Source organism: Macaca mulatta, chromosome 1 (genome assembly GCF_049350105.2).
Source record: "Macaca mulatta isolate MMU2019108-1 chromosome 1, T2T-MMU8v2.0, whole genome shotgun sequence".
Lineage (NCBI taxonomy): Eukaryota > Metazoa > Chordata > Mammalia > Primates > Cercopithecidae > Macaca > Macaca mulatta.
The window spans coordinates 80452912-80465370 of NC_133406.1; the positions used below are offsets into that span (position 1 = coordinate 80452912).

Here is a 12459-nt window from a genome sequence, read left to right on the forward strand (position 1 = left end):
ACACCTGAAGCCATCACCACATTCACGAGGGGGAGGACACCCAAATTTCTTTGTGTCCATCTCTTCCTTATCTTGCCTCCTTGCCCCTTCACCAGGCAGCAACTGATCTGTGTTCTGTCATTATAAATTAGTTTGAATTTTCTAGTATTTTACATAAATGGAATTACATAGTATGTCTTGTTTTTATCTGGTTTATTTCACTCAACCTCCCTGTTGCTAGTATTGATAGTTCCTTATTATTGCCCAGTAGTATTCTAAAATTTATTATCTATTTACTTGATGATGTGCATCTGGGGCTCTTAACTATTACAAATGGAGCTACTATGAACATTTGTGTGTACAAGTCTTAGTGTGGACATATACTTTTATTTCTCTGGAGTAAATACCCAGGGGTGGAAAGACTGGGTTCATATAATAGATGTGGTTTCACTTTTAAAGAAAATGCCAAACTGATTGTACCATTTAAATTCTAGCTGGCAATGTTATGAAATATCAATTGCCCTTATCTTGTCAATCTTTGTTATGATCAGCCTTTCCAATTTTAGCCATTCTAGTGGATGTGTAATAATAATATTGTGGCTTTGATTTGCATTTCACTAATGGCTAATGACGTTGAGTATCTTTTCATGTATATATTTGCCATATGCATGTCTACTTTGAAGAAATGTCTGTTCAAATCTTTTGCCTATTTTCCCCAATTGAATTGTTTTCTTTTCTTTCTTTTCCTTTTTTTGAGATGGAGTCTCGCTCTTTTGCCCGGGCTGGAGTGCAGTGGCATGATCTCGGCTCACTGCAACCTCTGCCTCCCGGGTTCATGCCATTCTCCTGCCTCAGCCTACCGAGTAGCTAGAACTACAGGCACCCGCCACCACGCCTGGCTAATTTTTTGTATTTTTTAGTAGAGATGGGGTGTCACCATGTTAGCCAGGATGGTCTCGATCTCCTGACCTCGTGATCCATCCACCTTGGCCTCCCAAAGCACTGGGATTACAGGCATGAGCCACCACACCCTGCCTGGATTGTTTTCTTATTGATAAGTTGTAAAAATTATTTATATGCTCTAAATACAATTCTTTTTTTTGAGTAGATGTTTTGCAAATACTTTTTCCTAGTCTGTGGCTTAGCTTTCTATTTTCATAACAGTGAATGTAGAGAGCACACAAGTTTTTTGTTGTTGTGTCAGACAGGGTCTCCTTCTGTTTCCCAGGCTGGAGTGCAGTGGCACAACCATGGCTCACTGCAGCCTCAACCTCCCAGGCCCTAGTGATCCTCCTACCTCAGCCTCCTGAGTAGCTGGGAGCACACGTATGTGCCACCATGCCTAGCTAACTTTTTAAATTTGGAGGGAAGAGTTGGGGGGTGGGGTCCCTCTGTGTTTCCAGGACTGATCTCAAACTCCTGGGCTCAAACGATCCTCCTGTCTTGGCCTCCCAAAGAGTGAGATTACAGGTATGAGCCACCATGCCCAGCCAAAAGTGTTTAGTTTTATTAAGCCCAATAGATTAATTTACTTCTTTTAGAGATCGTGGTTGTGTGTGTATTTAAAAATCTTTGCCTATGTTTTATTCTAGAAGTTTTATAGCTTTAGTTCTGACATTTACGTCTATGATCTATTTTGAGTTAATTTTGTATATGGTATGTGGCAAGGATTGAAGTTATTTATTTATTTTTTAGTTATGGCTATGCAGTTGTTTCAGCACCATTTATTAGAAAGATTACCTTTCTCCAATTGAATTCTCTTGCCATGTTTGTTGAAAATCAGTTGTCTATATATGTGTGTGTCAATTTTTAGACCCTCAGTTCTGTTCCATTGACCTGTATGTCTGTGTTTACACCAATACCACATTGTTGTAATTAATACAACTTAATAATAAATCTTGGTAAAGGCAATGTAACTCCTCCAACTTTGTTGTTCTTTTCAAAGATATTTTGGCTCTTCCCTGTCCTTATTATATGATTTCCATATAAATCTTAAAATTAGCTTGTCAGTTTCTACAAAGAAGCCTTCTGAATTTTGATTGGGCTTGTATTAAGTCCATCAAGTAATTAGGGGAAAATGGACATCATTACACATTTAAGTCTTCCAATCTGTGAAGATGGCATAGCTTTCCATTTAATTATTCTTTACTTTTTATCAGCAATGATTTGTATTCTTCAGTGTTCAGTTTTTTCACATCTGTTGTCAGATCATATTGATCTTTTATTCTGCAACTTTACTAAACTCACTTTTTAATTTAGTGGCTTTATTTTAGATTCTTTAGGATATTCTATAGTGCCAATCATTTTGTCTGCAAATTTTACTTCTTTCTTTCCAATTTGTAAGCATTTTATGTTTTTCTTGCCTTATTTCACTGGCTAGAACCTCTATTACATTGTTAAGTAGAAGTGGTAAAAGCAGACCTCTGTGACTTTTTCCTTCTTTGAGGGAAAGTTTTCTATCGATCACCAACATGACTGACACCAGCAGTAGATTTTTTGTAAAAGCACTTTATCAATTTGGGAAAGTTTCCTTCTATTCTCAGTGTGCTGAGAGTTTTTTGTTTGTGTTTATGTTTTTGCTTTTGTTTTTGTTTTGAGACAGAGTTTTGTTCTGTGGCCCAGGCTGGAGTGCAGTGACATGATCACAGCTAACTGCAACTTCTGCCTCCAGGTTCAAGCAATTCTCGTGCCTCAGCCTTATAAGCTGCTGGGACTACAGGCATGCTCCACCATGCTTAGCAATTTTTTATTATTTTAGTAGAGACGGGGTTTCGCCGCGTTGGCCAGGCTGGTCTCAAACTCCTGACCTCAAGCGTTCCACCTGCCTCGGCCTCCCAAGGTGCCGGGATTATAAGTGTGAGCCATGGCACTTAGCCAAGTTTTTATTAGGAATAAATGTGGGGGCCGGGTGCTATGGCTCACACCTGTGATCCCAGCACTTTGGGAGACTGAGGCAGGCAGATCACCTGAGGTCAGGAGTTCGAGACCAGCCTGGCCAACATGGTGAAACCCCATCTCTACTAAAAATACAAAATTTAGCTGGGCATAGTGGCACATGCCTGTGACCCCAACTACTCAGGAGGCCGAGGCAGGAGAACTGCTTGAAGTTAGGAGGCAGAGGTTGCACTCAGCCGAGATCATACCATTGCACCCTAGCCTGGGAGACAAGCATGAACACTTTGTTTGAAAAAAAAAAAAAAGGAAGGAAGGAATTTGTCAAATGTTTTGTGGCATCTATTGGGATGATCATATAGATTTTATTGTTTAATCTATTAATATGATAAATTACATCAATTGGCTTTTGAATGATAACCTTGCATTGCTGTGATAAAACTTGCTTGGTGGTGATGCATTACCATCATTATATACTGACAGGTTCAACTTGCTAAAATTTTGTTAAGGATTACTGCATCTGTGTTCAGAAGATGACAATCTTCTGTAATGTCATTATTATAAGGTTGTTTTCCGGTTTGGATATCAGAGTAGTACTGGTGTTAAAGAATTAATACAGACATATTTCATTCTCTTGAATTTTTTGGAAGAGTTTGTGTACAGTTGGTATTATTTCTGCCTTAAATGTGTAGTAGAAATCACCATTGAATTTATCTGGATCTGGAGTTTTCTTTGTTGGAAAGTTTTTCTTTTCCTTTTTCTTTTTCTTGTTTTTTTTTTTTTTTTTTTTTTTTTTGTTGTTGTTGTTGTTTTTATGGAGTCTTGCTCTGTCACGCAGTTTAGAGTGCAGTGGTACGATCTCAGCTCACTGCAACTTCTGTCTCCTGGGTTTAAGCTATTCTCCTGCCTCAGCCTTCCAAGTAGCTGGGACTACAGGTGTGTACCACGGCACCCGGCTAATTTTTGTGTTTTTAGTAGAGACGGCGTTTAACCATGTTGGCTGGGCTGGTCTCAAACTCTTGACCTTGGGTGATCCACACACCTCAGCCTCCCAAAGTGCTGGGATTACAGGCATGAGCCACTGTGCCTTGCCTGGAAGGTTGTTTTTTTCTAGCCACCAATTAATTTCTATAATAAATACAGGGCTTTTCAGGTTACCTTGTTTTTAACTGAATGAACTTTGGTAGTCTGTGTCTTTCAGAGGCTAAATATTTTATCTAAGTTGTCTAACTTATTTCTTCTTCTAATGTCTAGAATTTGTAGTGATGTCCTCTCTCTCATTTCTATTATTGGTATTTAGTATCTTCTCTCTTTTTAACCCCCGGATCAGTCTGACTAGAAGTTTATGAATTTTATTGATATTCTTAAAGAATCAACTTTTAGTTTCATTGATTTTCTCTACTTTCTTTTTGTTTTACATAAATCTTATCCTTATTATTTCCTTTTCCCTGCTCACTAGGGTTTTAATTTGCTCTTCCTTTTCTAGTTTTTAAAGGTAGAAGCTGAGGATATTAATTTGAGACCTTTCTGGTTTTTCTAATAGAGGCAAATTAGGGTGATAATTTTATCTCTAAGCAGGATTTTAGTGGCTTTTTATATGTTTTCTTTTTCATTTTCAATCACTGTGAAACACTTTCTTATTTCTCATTGGATTTCCTCTTTGCCTCATGCATTATTTAAAAGTTTGTTATTTAGTGTATTAGTCTGTTTTTATGCTGCTGATAAAGACATACCTGAGACTGGGCAATATACAAAAGAAAGGAGTTTATTGGACTCACTGTTCCACATGGCTGGGGAGGCCTCACAATCACGGTGGAAGGCAAGGAGGAGCAAGTCACATCTTACCTGAATGGCAGCAGGCAAAAAGAGAGTTTGTACACGGAGACTCCCATTTTAAAAACCATCAGATCTCATGAAACCCATTCACTATCATGAGAACAGCACAGGAAAGTCCTGCTTCTGTGATTCAGTCATCTCTCACTGGGTCCCTCCCAAAACATGCAGGAATTATGGGAGCTACAAGATGAGATTAGGGTGGAGACACAGAGCCAAACCATATTATTTCACCCCTGGCCTCTGCCAAATCTGATATCTTCACATTTCAAAGCCAATCATGCCTCCCCAAAAGTTCCCCAAAGTCTCAACTCATTCCAACATTAACTCAAAAGTCCACAGTCAGCCAGGCATGGTGGCTCACGCCTGTAATCCCAGCACTTTGGGAGGCCGAGGTGGGCAGATCACCTGAGGTCAGGAGTTTGAGACAAGACTGGCTGATATGGCGAAACCCCATCTCTACTAAAAATACAAAAATTAGCCGGGTGTGGTAGCACACGCCTGTAATCCCCGCTACTTAGGAGGCTGAGGCAGGAGAATCACTTGAGCCTGGGAGGTGGAGGTTGCAGTGAGCTAAGATCGTGCCATTGCACTCCAGCCTGGGCAACAGAGTGAGACTCTGTCTCAAAAAAAAATAGTCCACAGTCCAAAGTCTTATCTGAGACAAGGCAAGTCCCTTCCACCTATGAACCTGTAAAATCAAAAGCAAGTTAGTTACTTCCTAGATACAAGGGTGGTAAAGGCACTGCATAAATAGAGCCATTCCAAATGGGAGGAATTGGCCAAAACAAAGGGGCTAAAACAAAGTCCTTAATCCAGTGGGGTAGTCAAATCTTAAAGCTCCAAAACGATCTCCTTTGACCCCAGGTCTCACACCCAGGTCATGCTGATGGAATAGGTGGGTTCCCATAGTCTTGGGCAGCTCCAACCCTGTGGCTTTGCAGAGTACAGCCTCCCTCCCAGCTGCCTTCACAGGCTGGCAGTGAGTATCTGCAGCTTTTCCAGGTGCACGGTGCAAGCTATCAGTGGATCTACCATTCTGGTGTCTGGAGGATAGTGGCTCTTTTATCACAGCTCCACTAGGCATTGCCCCAGTAGGGACTCTGCATGGGGGCTCCCATTCCAAATTTCCCTTCTGCAGCGCCCTAACAGAGGTTCTCCATGAAGACTCCGCCCCTGCAGCACACTTTTGCCTGAGCATCCAGGCCTTTCCTTGTATCTTCTGAAATCTAGGTGGAGGTTCCTAAACCTCAATTCTTGACTTCTGTGCACTCGGAGGCTCAACATCACATGGAAGCTGCCAATGCTTGAGGCTTGCACCATCTAAATCCATGGCCCAAGCTCTACATTGGCCCCTTTCAGCCACAGCTGAAGCAGGTGGGATACGGGGCATGAAGTCCCTAGACTGCACAAAGCAGAGGGACCCTGGGCCCAGCACACAAAACCGCTTTTTCCTCCTAAACCTCCAGGCCTGTGATGGGAGGGGCTGCCACAGAGGTCTCTGACATGCCCTGGAGACATTTTCCCCATTGTCTTGGCTCCTTGTTACTTATGCAAATTTCTGCAGCCAGCTTGAATTTCTCCCCAAAAATGGGATTTTTTTTTTCTATCACATTGTCAGGCTACAAATTTTCCAATTTTTTTTTTTTTTTTTTTTTTTTTTTTTTTTTTTTTGAGACAGAGTCACCAGGCTGGAGTGCAGTGGTGCGATCTCGGCTCACTGCAACCTCTGCCTCCCAAGTTCAAGTGATTCTCCTGCCTCAGCCTCCCAAGCAGCTGGGACTACAGGTGCACACCACCACACCCAGCTAATTTTTATATTTCTGGTAGAGATGGGGTTTCACCATGTTGGCCAGGATGATCTTGATCTCTTGACCTTGTGAACCACCCACCTCAGCCTCCCAAAGTGCTGGGATTACAGGCATGAGCCACTGTGCCCAGCCAAATTTTCCAACTTTTATGCTCCGTTTCCCTTTTGAAGCTGAATGCCTTTAACAGCACCCAAGTCACCTCTTGAATGCTTTCTTTTAGAAATTTCTTCTGCAAGATATCCTAAATCATCTCTTTCAAGTTCAAAGTTCCACAAATCTCTGGGGCAGGGGCAAAATGCTGCCAGTCTCTTTGCTAAAACATAACAAGAGTCACCTTTGCTCCAGTTCCCAACAAGTTCCTCATCTCCCTCTGAGACCAGCCCTGCCTGGACCTTATTGTTCATATCACCGTCAGCATTTTTATCAAAGTCATTCAACAAGTCTCAAGGAAGTTCCAAATTTTCCCACATTTTCCTGTCTTCTTCTGAGCCTTCCAAATTGTTCCAACCTCTGCCTGTTACCCAGTTCCAAAGTTGCTTCCACATTTTTGGGTATCTTTTCAGCAACGCCCCACTCTACTGGTACCAATTTACTGTATTAGTTTGTTTTCATGCTGCTGATAAAGACATATTTGAGACTGGGCAATTTACAAAAGAAAGAGGTTTATTGGACTCACAGTTCCACATGGCTAGGGTGGCCTCACAATCATGGCAAAAGGCAAGGAGCAGCAAGTCACATCTTACATGGATGGCAACAGACAAAAAGAGAGCTTGTACAGGGAGACTCCCATTTTAAAAACCATCAGATTTCGTGAGACCTATTCACTATCATAAGAACAGGATGGGAAAGACCAACCCCCATGATTCAATAATCTCTCACTGGGTCCCTCCCACAACATGTGGGAATTATGCGAGCTACAAGGTTAGATTTGGGTGGGGACACAGAGCCAAACCATACTATTTAGTTTCTAAAACTTGGGAGATCCTCCAGATATCTTTTTGTTATTGATTTCTAATTCCATGTAGTCAGAGAACATATTTTGCATAATTTGAATTTTTAAAAACATATTGTTCTGCGGCCCATGACATTGTTGTAAATATTCCACACAAACTTAAAAAGAATATGTATTCTGTTGTCGATGAGTGGGGTTCTACAAATATCAATTAGGCCAAGTTAATTGATGGTGTTAAGGCTTCTACATTCTTACTGATTATCTGGGTTCTTGTTTGATCAATTATTGAGAGAGAGGTGTTGAAATCTCCAACTATTTGTGCAGTTCTCCTGTTAGGTTTTTATCAGTTTTTGCTTCATGTATTTTAAAGCTCTATTATTAAGTGTATATACATTTAAAATTGTTGTATCATCTTGATGAGTTATCTTCTTTAACATTATGAAATGACTATCTCTGGTAATATTCTTTGCTCTTAAATCTATTTTGTCTGATATTAATATGGCTTCTCTAGCCTAATTCGATTAGTGTTAGCATGGTTTATCTTTTTTTACATTTAATGTATTTGTGTCATTATGTTTCAAGTGTGTTTTCTTGCAGACAGCATCTAGTAGGGTATTGCTTTTGAATTGTGTCTAACAATCCCGCCTTTGACCATTTACATGTAATGTGATTATTGGTATGATTGATAAAATCTAGGGTCTTGTTATTTGCTTTCTATCTGTCCCATCTGTTTTTTTTTCCTTTTACTCTTGTCATCTACTTCTGAATTAACCACATGTTATCGCCTTTGTGAACTTACTAGCTATAACTGTGCTTTTTTGGTTGTTGCTTCAGGGTTTATAATATATATCTTTAATTTATTATACTATACCTTCATGGAATATTTTATCACTTCATCTATAGGTTAAGACCTTTATTTCTATTTCTTCTCTCCTGCTTTAATACTTTTGTTGTCATTCATTTTAATGTACATATATTGTATATTTTGTGATATACTGTTATTAGTTTGCTTTAAATAGGTAATTATCTTTTAAAGAGATTTTTAAAATAAGAAACATGTTTTATATATTTTAAGTAGAAAAATATTTTATATTTGCCTACATATATACATTTCTGGCATTCTTTTATTCTTTTTTGTATATTCAGATTTCCATCTGGTATTTTTTTTCTGCCTAAAGGGCTTCAACATTTCTTGTATTGTAGATCTTGTAGTGATGAATTCTTTCAGCATTTGTGCATGTGAAAATGTATTTTACCATATTTTGTCTTGCTTTATTTTGCATATTTAGAAATTTTTGACATGAGAGTCTTTTGGAGGGGTACAGCTTTATTGACCTGTAACTCGCATACCATACAATCCACCCACTTGAAGTGTACAGTTCTGTGGTTGTTAGTATAGTCAGAGATATGCAGCCTTCATCACAATCAATCTTAGAACATTTCCATCACCCCAAAGAGAAACGCTGTACACTTCATCTGTCAGTCCTTGAGTTCCCATCTCTTCCAGCCCTACTTTCTGTGTCTACAGATTTTTCTATTCTGAAAATGTCATCTAAATGGAACCACACAGTATGTGGCTTTTTGTGGCTAAGTTCTTTCATTTAGAAAAATGCATTCAAAGGTCGCTTATGTTGTAGTATGTATCATTATTTCATTCCTTATTGTATTGATATACCTACCATATTTTATACCTACCATTAATTCATCAGTTGAATGAACGTGTGGATTGTTTTCATTTTTTACTTTCATGAATAATGCTGTTATGAGCATTGGTGGACAAGGTTTTGTGTGGATATAAGTTTTCAGTACTCTTGGTTATATCACTAGGGGTAGATTTATTGGGTAATATGGTAATTCTATGTTTATCTTCTTGAGGAACTTCTATTTTCCAAAGTGCCAGTACCACTTGATATTCCTACCAGCAATGTATATGTGTTTCCATTTCTCCACATTCTTGCCAACATCTGTTATTCTCTTTTATCTTATAGCCAACCTAGTAGTTATAAAATAGTGTCTCATTGTGGTTTTGATTTACACTTCTCTACTAGCTAATGATGTTGAGTATCTATCTTCTCATTTGCATAAGGGCCTTGAGTATTTTCTTTGCAGAAATGTCTATTCCAATCCTTTGCCCATTTTGGTTGTGTTTTGTTTTATTTTGAGATGGAGTCTAGCTGTGTCACCCAGGCTGGAGGGCAGTGGTGCAATCTCGGCTTACTGCAACCGCCTCCTCCCAGGTTCAAGTGATTCTCCTGCCTCAACCTCTCAAGTAGCTGAGATTACAGGTGCACGCTGCCACGCCCAGCTAAATTTTTTTGTATTTTAGTAGAGACAGGGTTTCACCGTGTTGCCCAGGCTGGTCTAGAACTCCTGAGCTCAGGCAATCGGCCTCGGCCTCCCAAAGTGCTAGGATTACAGGTGTGAGCCACCACACCTGGCCTCTTTGCCCGTTTTCAAATTGGGCTATTTATTTATCTTTTTGTTATTGAGTTGTAAGAGTTGCTTGTGTATTCTAGGTACAAGTCCTTTATCAGATATATTACTTTGAAATATTTTCTTCTGTTCTTTGTGACTGTCTTTTCATTTTTATTTTTTTAAATTTTGTTTTGATATAATGTCTTTTCATTTTCTTGATGGTAACCTTTGAAGCGTAGAAGTTTTATATTTGATCAAGTCTAATTTATCTGTTCTTTTATTTTGTTCCTTGTGCTTTTGGTGTCATAGATGAGAAACCATTGCCTATTCCAGGATTTACCCCTAGGTTTTCTTCTAAGAGTCTTATGGTTTTAGCTATTACATTTAGGTCTGTGATCCATTTTGAGTTAATTTTTATATGTGGTATGAGGTAGGGTTCAACTTAATTCTTTTGCACATGGATATTCAGTTGTCTTAGCATCATTCATTGAAAAGACTTTACCTCATCTTTGAAAGAAAGACTTTACCTCATCTTTGGTATATAATTCCAGAATGTCAACTTTATTTTCTTTCAGAACTTAAAAATGTTGATCTACTGCATTCTAACTGACATGGTTCTGAAAAGAAGTATACTGTCATTTTTATCTTTGCTCCTTTCTATATATTATGTATATTTTCTGTAGATCTTTTTAAAGTTTTTTTCCTTACCACTGGTTTTAGCCAATTTGATGGGCATTGGTTTTTTTGTTTTTTTTTGTTTTTTTAATGTTTCCTGTGCTTGCGGTTTGTTGGGCTTCTTGAATCTGTGAGTTTTCATTAAATTTGGAATACCTTCACTCATTATTTATTCAAAAATGTTTTCTGTCTCTTCATCTCCTTCAGAGACCCCAATTACACATATATTGGACTGGTTGAAGTTGTGCACACTGACAGTCTATTCATTTCTTTCCGTCTCTTTATTCTTCATGTTTCATTGTTTTATTTTTTTTCTTTTTAAAAGTTTTTGTTTTTCTTTTTTTGCTTTGTACATCTGTCAGCTCATACCTATGGGTTTCATTGTGAGGAATTTATATTGCGACATCTTCAAGCTCACTAATATTGTCTTCTGTAGTATACAATCTTCTGTTAATCCTATCCAGTGTATTTTTTATCTCAAGCATTGGTTTTTTTCACCTAAGTTTGAATTCAATTGTTTTTATATCTTGCTTCTCTTTTACATACGTATGTTTTCCTATAGCATTTTGAACATATGGACTATAACTGTGTTTAAATACTTGTGTAATAATTCTATCATTAGTGTCTTTTTAAATAATTTCTATTGATCGATTTCTCTTCATTATGGGTTGCATTTTCTTACTTCTTTGCATACCTTATAATTTTTCACTGCATTCCAGACATCATGAATTTACCTTGTTGAATGTTAGATATTTTTGTATTCTTTTAAATATGCTAGAGCTTTACTCTGGAATGCAGTTAATTTACTTGGAAGCATTTTGATCTTTTCAAGGCTTGCTTTTAAGTTTTGCTAGGCAGGACCAGAGTAGCCTCTAATCTTGGGCTAATTTTTCCCTTTTACTGAATACTTTACTTGATGCCCTGTTTATTACAGATTTTCTACTCTGGCTGGTGATAATACAAACTGTTCTGCACTCTAACAATTGTCTCTTCCATTCCTCCCTGGTGTTCTTTTCCTGGCATCAGCTAGTTCCTCACACATATATGCTTATTGTTACTCAGCTGAAGACTTGAAGGAAATCCTCTGTAGATCTCTGGCGCTCTCTCTGTACAATTCTCTCTTCTCCGTGTAGCTTTTTTTTTCCCTGTCTTGGACTCTGCCCTGTGAACTCTAGCTACATTGGCTTCCTTAAACTCTCAAATCTGTCTCTTTAACTTGAGAAGATTTCCTATTTAAGTTTCCCTTCCCTGGCTGTGTCCTGGAAATCTCCAGGCAGTAAGCAAGGACAATCATAGCACTCATCTCATCTTTCAAGTTTATCTTAGGGATTACTGTTCTATATTGCTTATTGTCCAATGTCTGAAAATATTTCATACATTTTGTCCAGGCTTTTAGATGTTTAATGTGAAAGGGTAAATCCTGTCCCTGTTACTCCATCTTGGATGGAAGCTATAGTCCTCAATAAATGTTTTACTCCATTCTCTAAACACTGAGTGATTTCATCATTGGCAATAGACTAGGTTCTTACTGGTAACTTCAGTGTTAGACCTTCCGGATGTTCATGGCTAGGCACCATGGCAAGTTTACAATGATATGTATTATTGTGATGTCTCCTATTTGTTTCAGATATCGCTTGTTTTCTCATTTAGACTGCAAATTCCCTGAGGTCAGAAACCCTCCAATCTTATGTTTCTATGTATCTTCCACCCAAAACTAGACAAATCTATTTTTAACTCTTACTCAATCTTGACCCATTTGAAAATTCCATTTGAAGTGTTACCAAATAATACACGTAAGAATAGAGTTTATGTTAAACATCAATACCACGTATTCAAATGCTATGAGTGAAAATGAATGCTGATTCATCCCCTAATTTTATAAACTCTAGCAGGAAGAACCAC

At 38.4% G+C, this 12459-nt stretch overlaps 1 long non-coding RNA gene across 1 annotated transcript in view; it reads left to right on the forward strand.

Annotated features, from left to right (window-relative positions):
- LOC114680577 (uncharacterized) overlaps window positions 1-12459 on the forward strand; it is a 32684-nt gene that overhangs the window by 17640 nt on the left and 2585 nt on the right. The window lies entirely within an intron of this gene.